The 13,028-nt window shown below is 36.7% G+C and overlaps 1 protein-coding gene across 1 annotated transcript in view; it reads left to right on the top strand.

The window, feature by feature from the left end:
• The first annotated feature begins 7,659 nt into the window (after positions 1-7,659).
• Positions 7,660-13,028, top strand: part of LOC140139093 (scavenger receptor cysteine-rich domain superfamily protein-like) — a 298,566-nt gene continuing 293,197 nt past the window's right edge. The window contains exon 1 of the mRNA XM_072160874.1: positions 7,660-8,018. The gene's annotated coding sequence lies outside the window, so the exon portion shown is untranslated. The remainder of the gene's footprint in view (positions 8,019-13,028) is intronic.

The raw sequence follows: 13,028 nt of genomic DNA, 5'->3' as shown, positions 1-13,028 counted from the left end.
TTATCTATTTGTTTTCATGAATTGGAAGACATTCTTTGATGTATTACTGAGCTCAATCATCTGAAATTACTGGAGTGTGAGCCACCCAGGCTGGGTGGCTACACCATGGAACACAGAACAGAAGGTTTTCTCCAAATTCGTTTCCTAATGAAAATTCTTGTCCCCAGAACAATCTCTACACTCGAAACAGATTAGTGCAGAACCCTCGCAACTTTCGTAGACCAAAATAGGTTCTATAAATTACACTCTTAAAACGTTCTACTCATTTTTTAATAGAAACTTGTCATTGACAAGGGAAACTATTCAGATGATGGGGACTTAACAGATTTCTCTTCAAAATGACTCGGATATTCGCATCAAAATGACAAGACACTCATCAAATTCGATATAAGATTGCCTTGGAAAACGGCGATCTTTTCATTATTATTCACAGAATAAATAGATTCTGTCAAAAATGACCCAACTTATCAAATTTGAGTAGTTTGTCTTGTCAGATGAGGACTTGACAGAATATTGTCAAAATGAAATGGAAACACTTATCAAATAATGAGTTGGAGATCTTGTCAATATGAATAGTTACTTGTTAAACATGTTAAAATAAAACGGAAACTATTCATTTTGATCAGATTACCGGTTCAAGTGATAATAAACCTAATCAAAATAATAAACAGTAGGCCTATATCTTATCACGAATAGTTACGTCATCAAAAACAAATAAGTATGGATTCTATTTAAAAATGTGAATAATACGAAAATAGAGTGTACTCTGTGTATAATCAGATAATAGAGCTGAAAAGGTTCTCCAAATTCATGGTTCTTTTGAGCATATTAAAACCTTAACATTTTCTTGTTTTATAGAACCGTTTTAAAGCAGGGTAGGAGAGAAAGGTGCTGTAGATTGGAGCCCGATTTTCAAAGAGTGAATAGTGAACGTCAAGTACGCCCGCGATCTTGGGTTTGGTAAAAAACAAGCTGGGTAAGGATTTTTATCCAACATTGGGTAAATTTTACCCAACATGGGTTTATTTTCATTAATTATAGGGCCTACCCAATGTTGGGGAAACGTTTACTCAAGTTGGGTAAAATTACCATGAACAGCCCTCATGGGTTGGGTAAAGTTTTTTTACACGATATTGGTATAAATGTTACCCAACATTCAGGGTAAATTGCTGAAAATATCCCCGCAATGTTGGGTAAAATTTATCAAATGTTGGGTAGAAAAACGTGCTCATTCAACCGGGTTTTTTTTTCAGTGTTCTAACATAGCCTGTTTCTGCGTTTTTAAACGCACGTCGTCGCACGTCGGAACGTGCACTTTGTTGTCGTTAGTATAGGCCTAGTTTTATCAACATTCCCATCAGTGTCCTTTGGACTTAAATATTATACGACTATAACATATACGCAGGCATTATTAAAAGAGATAACGTAACTCACATGAACTAGCACGAAGTAAACAAGGATACGGGGGAACTACTCTTACTTATGTGTGATAGGCAATATGGATGGTGTGAAAATAGTCTTGGCAAGCTTTGTGTCTTAATCATATTAACATGGTTAATATACATGCCTTCAACCCCAGGGTCTTCAACTTTTTAGCATGGCTTGAGCATTTTGTTTGAGCCTGGTCCCATCAGGACCCAAACGTGTCTCCATACGGAGCGACCGTTTACACAACAAACAAACAAATGGAAAAGTTTAAAATTTAATCATTTTACATAAGTTGGCTGATCTAGCTGAAGGGGACCAGAAGACAAATCCATCTCACTAACTGACTGACTGCTTTTAATAACCATTTGGTGGAGATGTCCAAAAGCGGTCCAAAGAGATTGTGTGTTCAAGCAAGACAATTATATTTCTTTTGTTTTCTGGCTGTATTAACACAATTGGTAGGGCCTACCCATTAATTTTGATGGTTATTGAAAATTCTATACATCTTCTAAAAGCAGCATTGGATCCTCTTCAAATGACCATAACTATTGTAATATGACTGTTTATGGCGATCCTATGTTGTATTTTGATGTGTATTAGGTCTGTCACACTACGACGGACTGGATCAACGTAGGCCTACATCACCGAATACAAACATATTTTATTCGGTGGAAAAATCACCAGTCCGGCAGAAGATTCGGTGGGATTTTGGGTCCGATTCCCGTTCGTCTCTCTATGCGTTGTGGCCGCTAATAATCCTGCAGGCGTCTTATATCCGATCGTTCAACGTCCGACAAATGACCGTCGAATCCGTGGCATGTGGCACCAACAGGGACGTCCACCCTATCAGAAAAGTGGGGGAGGAGAGGGTGTTTGAGAGGGTTTTTGACCCCTTAAAGGCAGTGACGTAGCAAGCACTTTTTCAGAAAGTGGGGAAAGACAACTTTTAAGGGGGAAAACTTTGAAGAAAATGGTCAAATATTGGCTAATAAGTACAAAAGGGCTACAAATCTGATATATCAGGGCAACCAGCGTCCGGGGGCAATAGAGGTGAGAAACCTTTGGACAATGAAGGCCCAATTGAAGCCGTTTGTCATTTTTGGATCAATTTAGCACTATTATTGGGTACTATTTTAGTTTGAAACAGCCGCAAATTGGTGAAACGAAAGCCTAATTGAAGCCATTGAAAAGTATATGAAATATAAACAATTGTTTTAAAAATAACACGTGGATGTCCATAGCAGAAGCAAAAAGGAAGACTTGTCCATTTTGCAAAATGAAGGTCCAATTGAAGCCATTTGCATGGGGACTGTAGGGCCTATTTACATTATTAGGCCTAGGCCTATTGTGTAAAAATTTAGTTTTAAAAATGGAAAATTTGGAAAATTGTTTTTGGTGCATCATTTTAACACTATTATTGCCTTAAACAAAAAACAAAGAAGGCCCGAACTGAATTTGCAAAATTTAAAATGTTATACACTGATCCACTGACACTTAGATATAAGACTTCAGACTCGTAATTTTAGGTAAAGCATGCATGGATTGATATGTTAAAGTCAGTAATAGACCTAAGTCCGTCTTAAATACTGACTTTGGTGACAAAATGTCACGGGCCCTACATATCGACGGGCCGGCAGTAATTTTCACAGGCTTTTGGGCCAAGGAACCACATTTAAGCACTGCCTATAATAATCACAGGCCTATACTTAGGCTTACTATATAGGCCTACTATCCTGGGCCTACTCAATAACGTACAATTTAACCGTGTCCATGTTTTCTCTTCTTTTTTCTTTCTTGTCAATCACAAACACTGGTAGGAATTTGATATTGCGTCCTCTACCCTTCAGAAAGTGCCCCTCCCTCAATACTACTTATATGCATAGGCCTACTAAATTACGTGCAATTTAACTTTTTCTCTTCTCTTCTCTCTTCAATTTTTCTCACTTTCTTTTCTTTTTTCTCTCCTTTCCCCCTTTTTTCTACTTGTCAGTCACTAAAGTACTGGGGGAAATATGATATTGCGTCACACACCCACACACCCTTCAGAAAGCCCCCCCCCCCCCCATGATCGATGCACATGTTCGCCATAGGCCTAAATCCGGCACAAGCGCCTGCGAAACCTTGCAAACACCTGCGGTATATAAACGAAAGAATAACGAACAAACCCAGGGTATATATATACAGAACAGTACGAACACACATCGGACAACTTCCGAACATGTGTATTCAGCACACTCCGTTTCAAGTTTTGTGCATGCACAAAACTTGAAACGTATTGTCGACGGACTAAACAAACATCACCTAACACGAAACGCATTTGCCGGATAATAGCAGGACATATGAAGAACATAAAACGAACATTGACGAATACTAACGGATTTGCTAAAATACCATCCGTTTCTTATACGGAAGACCGATCCGGTGTAGTGTGACACTAACACGGTCTAGGTCAACGTACATCTCCGAATGCAAAAATATGCTATCCGGTGGTGAAGGCCTCACAGGAACGTATTTGCAACGAACACGGGCCGAGTGCAACGAACAAAGAACGAACATGAACGAGCGAACAAACTCCGGCAATATGCAGCACCATACGAACACACATCGGATAAATACCGAACATGTGTATTCGGTACACTCCGTTTCAAGTTTTGTGCATGCACAAAACTTGCCGACGGACTTAACGAACATCACCTAAGACGAAACGCATTTGGCGGATGATAGCAGGACATAAAAAGAACATAAAACGATCATTGACGAACAACAACGGATTTACTAAAATACCATCCGTTTCTTGTACGGAAGACCTATTCGGTGGGGCGCATTAGTATGTCCATCACTCAGGCTGTAAACCGTGACTGATGCCTGGGTTCCAATCATTTTGATACAGCCTGTTATACTAGTAGTTATTGAAAACTTTGCTAAGACATGATTTCAGTATATTATCCTATTCTATGAGTATGAGATATTGACCTATTTTTAGATATCATAAAATTATATAATATAAATATATAAAATAAACTATATAAAAAATATAATTCCTTTTAAAAAGGCATGAGGCGTCCAGTGGGAGCGTTGAAGAGTTGATATGATGTGTAACCGTCTGGATAATAAAAAAAAATAAAAAAAATAAATGTTGACATTTATATAGCGCCTTTCACATGTATCAAAGCGCTTTACATTTATTTCGCCGTCGTTAGAATATGTCAGCTGCCATACAATGCCTAAGGCATGCTCATACCTTTGGGCAGCGCTCAATGGACAATATCCCTAATAGCTCCCCATTTCATCCCTGGGTAGAGAGAGGCAAGTGAGTTAAAGTGCCTTGCCCAAGTGCACAACACGATGGCACCGCCAGGGCTCGAACTCGCAACCCTCCGATTGCGAGGTAGAGCCCGTACCGCTGCGCCACCGTGCCCTTGTCTTCTTTAAAACAATTGTAAACGCTCAACATTACGATACTATTCAAAAGTACAAAGTTCAGGTTATTCATAGGGTTCGTTCCCCCGGACCACGAGATAAATCGTTACTGCAAATAACACGTTAATTCCCTCTCTGTGTTGTGGTAATTCGTCAAAAAGGCAGTTGTCTGGTCACAGACAAAGAACAAAGACACCGTTAAACTGGAATAATTATATTTTGGAATATATTACCGCAGAAAGTTGACTTCGACTCGAGGCTGTTATAACATGATAAATGTAAGTTAAAAAGATTCCTTTATTTCTATTATTGGAATTTGTCACATATTCTTAATTTCATAAGATTTAAAACGTAGTCAAGAATGACGCGCGCACAAGCCATGACATCGCTGAAAACATCAAATTAAGTTGCTTTTGTATTGTCCATAGCCTCATGTTGGTGCGTGGATTAAGCAGTGGAGGTGCGGGGGGGGGGGGGCAACCCCAGTCATAACTCTTTCCCAGTTACCCTCCCTTAATTTAAAGTAAAACCCCAAATTTTCCACTTTTTGCAAAATTATTAATAGTGGCCCCCCCCCGAAATTCACTTTATTCCCCCCAATCCCCCAACGAAAACGCTACTGGGAATAATAAAGGCAACCCCAGTCATAACTCTTTCCCAGTTACCCTCCCTTAATTTAAAGTAAAACCCCAAATTTTCCACTTTTTGCAAAATTATTAATAGTTGCCCCCCGAAATTCACTTTATTCCCCCAATCCCCCAACGAAAACGCTACTGGGAATAATAAAGGTCTAATTGCATTCAGTTTCAATTAAAAATAGTGTTGAGTAGAATGTTCAAAAAGTGTGATATTTCGACGAGAGCCTAATCACCGAAAAAGTGGGGTCTTTCAGTGAGAAGAGCCCCCCCCAAAAAAAAAGGGGGTCTTTCCGTGAGACTGGATAAAATCTTACTAAAATAGGGGGTCATTCAGTGAGACTGGGAAAATTGGGTCAAAATAACAGTTGATACAAATACAAAATTGTGAACAATTTGAAAAAATTTGGAAAAAAAGGGGTCATTGGGTGAGAGGGAGTTCAGTTAAAACAAAAAAGGGTCGTTGGGTGAGAGGAAGTTGAAAAATGGGGGTCAATGTGGCCGCACATCCCCTTCACCCATTTTTAGTGAGTGACCCCCCCCCCCCCCGTTTTAATGAGACCCCTCGATCGGCTTGAGACTTGAAGTGACATGCATGATCCGGTTTTTGAAATTATTGTATATTTTATATTTAACTATTGTCAAGTCCCTTTTAAGATACTTTTACAAGTTTTTAGTCTACTTTTGAAAATCCTTAATATGTCGCCCCACTCCCCTCCCCATATGAGTGGGTCTACACCGTCACTATGTACATGTATGTACACATTAACGTTTTAAAACCATGTTCACAGTCCATAGACTTTCCAGGCCTGGAGCGTTTCGTTTGCGTGTAGTTTGAGCCTTAAAAATATTACTTGGTTAAACGGTTCAGACATTTAGGATTCCCATGGGAATGGGGTTCCTTTTATTCCATATGATCCATATAATTGAATCGTATCCGTCAATTGATGGGAACCACCACAAAGTTGTATAAGGTCACACGAGGTTATAGAGACCAGCAAAATCTGTTCAAATCAGGACAACATGATTTGAAAATGCACACTTTAAAAGTCTAACATCGTTGCAGACCAACAGGCCAGATTTGTGCAGTAACCATGGTAACAAAATACCAGGAATTTAATACTAATAACGTTTAAACTACGGATTTGGGCAGGCAACCTTGCCCTTGATCACACTGTTTTTAGAGTGTAAAAATACACATGATTTTTGAAATTATTGTCAAATTCAGAAACAAAATGTAATGCGATATAAATGGTGCAAAATCAGAGGTAGGCCTACTGTCAGGCAAATATACTACTAGGCCCAGGCCCACTACCAACGATAAAAATTGATCACGATAATAGATCACGATCACGATCCTGCATATATTAAAATTTATAAATAATAGCGATCATGAATTAGGGTCTTATTTCTATAATTTATTTTGTTTTAAATATTAGGCCTATATATAAAATATTATTAATAATAATATTTATGTACATTTTGACATCATTTTAGGCCAAGTAAAATAAAAAACATATTTCACGTCCGGGTTTTTGAAAAAAAGGAGGAAGAGGGGGGCTTTTTATTTTTTATCGCAAAATCGGTGTGAATAGCCATAATTAGAGCTGTTTTAGCGTATATACAATAATGCCTGGAAAAAGGAGGAGGCCTCTTTTTATTTCTTGTTCTGAGACATAGGCCCCCTCTAAACTATCACAAAACCTTATAAAAGTGTTTCTTGTATATTAGCAAGGCAATAGAAAGCATCTCTACTTCCTAAACATATTTTTTGAAAAGTTATAACTGAATTTCGAAAAATAAAAATAAAATTGAAGAAATCTCAAAAAAGGAAGCGGGAGGGGACGTGAAACATGTTTATTTTTTTATTTGGCCTTACTTCTTTTTACGTACTTTTTTGAAGTGAAAGTGCTAGCGGATTGAAATCTTGAAATGTTCATATATTTTTATTATGACACACAATAATCTTTTTAATATCGTGTGTAAATACAACAGAGTATTGCAATTTGTGATCTATTCATCCATTAACACCTTAAAAATCCGATAAAAAACTCCAGAATATACACAGTAAGATTGAAAACCACGCAACCATGCATTTTCTCATTCACTCCAAAACGCGCTATAAAAATAACCAATCTGTCAAACTCCAGTAATGCACTGTGCACAATGTCATCCACTCCATCACTGGCACTGCGCTGGTGACACTTGTTCCGAGCAACTCCAGTGTTTTCAACGTAAAATTTTGTATACAGTTTTCTTATACACGATAACTACATAGGATTTCGTAACAAGCTACACGCTGTGGAAGTGTTATTGTATTCGAAAACCTATTATAGAAGTGTGTATGTTGCAACATTATACGGTACCATACTTGGAATATACTGTCACGTTGGAATTATCTGTAACTTGGATTTTTTATCAATGGAATATTATACTATGAGGAATAAATCCGAATAATGAGTCTCCCAGTGACCATACAACGTTATGAAGAAGTGTGCTAACTCTGTGTTGATTTCGTTGCAGCAACCTCTATCGGTATGTACACCATGCACCACTTGTCAAGCTTGTGTTTATTTTGTTGATAGTATATATTACTATTTAAAATGGCATGTAACAATAGGGTGAACAATGTGTGCTTTGTGTTTATAACTTGCCATTGTGTCAATAGGTATTTAAATAATTAATAGATGTACATTTTTGTACCGGTCTCCATGTCCTGTACAATGTCATTGATGTAGCCCCCCCCCTATATCATAATAAATGGCAATGTATTGTCTTTTTTTATGTATTTTTACTAGCCGCATAATAGATTTGGTATTTTTCAGATGGTCCAGTTGTATTTGCTGTTTGAATCAAACATATTCTTGATATGAAATTATATAAAGCGAGATAGGCTGGTTAAAAAGTACTATTATAACTAGTTCTTTTTACAAATCAGTTTACATCATTTCCAAGTAGATAACCATGCATGTAGGCTATATTAAAGTAAAATATTACAATTTCTGGATTTGTAAGAAAACAAACCCGTTTTTGATCGGTATTTTAATATTTTGCGCTTCAAGTTCAAATCAAAGCTAACACATAGGCCTATTGTTTGTTCTTTGTATTATGATTATTTTCTTTTTTATTGTCATTTATGCATTGTCATGCATGCACGAATAACGTATGTCAAACCACGATGTTTTACTTGGTGTAAAAATGTATTATAGACTAGTTATACAATGTATGCTACATCATGATGCTCTATGTGGAATACAAACGAAATACCCGGGCGAAATACCAGAGGGTACTATAATTCGGTTTATCAAAGGTCCAGGTGTATTTATAGGTTGGAAGGTCAAGGGTGTATAAGTGTATGGCACTATTATCTGCGTGCATAGCGTGTGTTTTTGTTGGTTTTCCAGCTCCCGATGGTATGCTTCAATTGACATGTTACGAAACTCAGCGAGCCCTAGTGATCAACAACTTGGTATGATACCCAATATGAATCTATGCTTGATTGACTGAGTCAAGTTTCCACGCAAGTCTCTTCAATGGTATACAAAGTATCATACATGCACATGTGACAGGTGTAGGCCTAATATGTATGTAGGGCCTACCTCATGTACTTAGTATTTAAAAAATATTTTGTATCCTGTGATACCTGAACATTAACCCTAATATGATCCGAGTTACCCCTTGATAATTATTAAATTTGTGACTATTTTTGCATTTTTCTCAAAATAATAACACACTGGTAACAAAAGTTATGTAGGCCTATATATAAGGCCAAATAAAAAAATAAACATGTTTCACGTCCCCTCCCGCTTCCTTTTTTGAGGTTTCTTTTGAAATTCAGTCATAACTTTTCAAAAATATGTCTAAGAAGTAGAGATATGCTTTCTACAGCCTTGCTGATAATCAAGAAACACTTTTGGAATGTTTTGTGAAGAGGGGATCTCTCAGAACAACAAATAAAAAGAGGCCTCCTCCTTTTTCCAGGTATTATTGTGTGCGTTAAAACAGCTCTAATTATGGGTATTTACACCGAAAAAAATAAAAAATAAAAAGCCCCTCTTCCTCCTTTTTTTCAAAAACCGGACGTGAAACATGTTTTTATTTTACTTGGCCTAACAGGGGTAAAGAATCCAGTTACACTACACCGGAATTTCAGTGACTCAAGACAAAGCGGTACGTTATGAAAAGAGGTACCTACCGCTATAATTTACCTTAGTTTCTTGACATAATATAGCCTATAATGAACCACTTGTCTGAATCACTGACATTTCAGTGAAGTAATTGGATTCCTTGCCCCTATATAAATATGCATAACTTTTGTTACCAATGTGTAGTTATTTTTTGAGAAAAATGCAAAATTAGTCACAAAATTTATCAGGGGGTACCACCTTAACATATGTCACATTTGAACATAGAACTTGTTGCAAGATGAACATGAGTTGATTTGTCTCTACTAAATAAAAAAAAACCGAGCACTACCTGCTGATCTAACATTGCCTCTGATTGGTCAAATATCTGATACCAATCAGAATGGAGCTTTGCAAATATAAATTCACCCCATTTTTTTTGCGTGGTGGAATTATTCTAACAATGTTGCTGATTTGTCCAGTGGATAATGAAAACTTCTTTTTGGCCAATCGACAGGTACTTCTCATTGGGTTAAAAATGAATAGTACTGATAATTTGAGTGATATGTTGTTGTTTTTGAACGCACCGCTGATTAGGCGTTTGCCATGCACTGATACAAAAGTGGATGTTCCAATAAATAAATAAATAAAATAAATATAGGCGTAAACGCGCAATGCATTTACACTGTAAAACCCGTTGCATAAACATTTTTGTAACGATATTTGCATGTTGGGTAACTATCGAATCGAATCCATCATGGGATTAGGTTCCATAGGGCCTACTGTCACCGATGACACTGAGAGCCGATAGCACACATTTAACGTTGGTTAACGGAAGTTTTGCTCAACAAAGTTTTGCAAAGTTACTCAACATTTTACCCATTTTGTTGCTGTGTAACCTATACACCATGCATGACATTTCAAACTGTTACACCCTACTATAATTTCACCTTGTGGAAATGTGTGCCCATTTTAGGAGTTAACACGAAGGTGATTTGCTATTAAAAATGGCTATGCAAGTTGAAATCCACACCCCCTATGGAAAACATGATCTTAGGGACCGTTCACAAACACTTGTTAGGATAGGAGGACTGATGCAAAAAGAATTCATCGCGAAATTTTCAGCCCCCCCTTTTTTTCAGATCTCAAAAATTTCACGCCCCTTCTCCCTTTTGTCAACCCCATAGAAAAGCACATAAACTCATTAAATCACAGAAAAATGTGTGATCATTTTTTTTTCAGAGCCCCCCTTACAATGTAGGAGGGTCAAAACTTTTAAAAGGGCTCCCCTTTTGCATCAGGCCCTTAAAATAACAAGTGTTCTTTCACACAGGGAGTATGAATTTCAAATGTAAACTCTCCCATTCAGGTTTATATTTAAACCCATTTGAAATTCTCTCTCTGATGTGTGGAAGATTAAGGTTAATGCCTTTCATAGGGGGTATATGGAAGATTCAACTGAAGTGGCCCAAGTCTTACACTTCCCAGAATCCTTTGCAACATCATGCATCACCTCATTACATAAAATGACACCCCTATTCCTTTGTACAGGTTCCCTTTGTTTTCACGTTGAGAATAGACTGGCTAAACATGGGCTGGTAGTCAAGAAATAACCATATTTTTCAAGATCTGATGTGCTAGTAATTGAGGAACTTTTGTGAATATCGACCCATGTTGCACTAGATAACAAATCAGTACAGAAAATTGAAACGGAAGAAATGCATTGTGGGAAGTGTAAGAAATCTTCTCTGAGTCTTATACTAATCCCGATTGCTGTTAATACACATCAAATTTCCGAACTCGGATTTCCACAATATGTATTTGAAGGAATTAAGTCGGTTTAAATGTGAACGTGTTTGTTTTTATAAATCTTCAAATATTAAAAGTACAAAAATATATAGACCAAGTGCATTAATTTATACATGATATATTTGCCTATCTACATTGGCAATAACAGGATATCATTTAGGCTATCGCTATAGGCCTACGCTTTTACTCTAAAAACTGGAACACTTTGAAACGTAGCCAATATATATATAGTTATGCTCCATTGAAACGGAAAAAGTTCTGGAAAGAATCAGAAGTTTTTTTCGTGGCTAATAAATTACTTGTAGTTTACTAAGGAAAGTTTATATTGTATTAACTTTATAAGGCCAAAAAAAAAAAGGTTCGTCTCAAAGCTTGCGCGCGCGTTTGTAAAATCCCACGATTTGACAAAAAACAAATGCGGAATTTTTTTTTATTTCAGTTTATTAGTTTTTCCAGAAAAAATCGGCGAAAAGCAGACTTTTTCCTCAAAATACCATGAAAAAAAATCGGGAATTAAAAAAAAAAAAAAAAAAAAAATCGCATTTCGCATCTGGGTGAGGACTGTAGTGAAATGCATATTTTAATGTCCAAAACTGATGTGATACCGGTATTTTGAGTTAATATCACATATCCCAGCAAACCTTATAGTTATATGATGTCCAGATACCTCATGCCTTTATCTTTTCTATTTTTTTCATGTTCTTTGTATTTAATTAATCTGGTTTCATCAGTTTTGCCATGTTATTTTGTCATTTTTGTCATATATAATGCGCTGCGCTCTTTATGTATGTAGTGCTATATGCTTCAAATGTACAATGTATAGGCCTACTAGTGTATGTATCTGAATTTTAATACATTTTTAAAGAATTTGAGATCAATTATTGCATTCTCAGCAGGTTCTGGCTATGTTTGTATTGAATAGCCACGTGGAAAGTCTAGTTACACTATGAATCTTCAAATTGTACACTAGAGTTTCCAATGATTTCAAATATTGTACTTTAAAACTCAATGGGTGTTGTGGCTCTTGCGCAATGCTCATTTGCTCAAGTTGAGTGAATGTGAAAATAAGTCCATATTTTAGTACTCTGCGTGCTAGCCAAATAAGCTTCAACATAAAAGAAGTCCAAGTTTTGAGACATTTTGTCAAAATATCAAGAGCCATCTCAAAAACCACTGAACCAATACTAGGCTTGTTTGTACTCATTTTAATGCATTTTTCATGCTGGTTTCAAAATGGTCATGAAAAATTACAATTCTGAAATTTTTGAATTTTTAAAAAAAAATTGAAACTTGTCGTCTGCAGTCGACACCCGGTGAGGAGAGTTAAAAAACTAAATATTGCTATACATAAACATCTTTAGGGAATATCCTGGGTTCTTTTATAGTTTATTTTGATAGTAAAACATTACATTATAAATGAATAGTAACCGCATCGGAGGATTCTACTACAATTTCTGCAACATTCAATGAAGTCTTTCAACAAATGACCGCAACAACCTTTTTAGGAGTTCCCTAAACAGCTCTCAACATGGCCACAGGACATTGGACTATTCGAGTTGAAATCCACATACCCCCCTATAAAAGACTTGACCTAAATCCTCCACACATGGAG

This window comes from Amphiura filiformis, chromosome 18 (genome assembly GCF_039555335.1).
Source record: "Amphiura filiformis chromosome 18, Afil_fr2py, whole genome shotgun sequence".
Classification (NCBI taxonomy): domain Eukaryota; kingdom Metazoa; phylum Echinodermata; class Ophiuroidea; order Amphilepidida; family Amphiuridae; genus Amphiura; species Amphiura filiformis.
The sequence above is the reverse complement of the archived record's forward strand: the minus strand, read 5'-3'. Positions and strand labels throughout refer to the sequence as shown.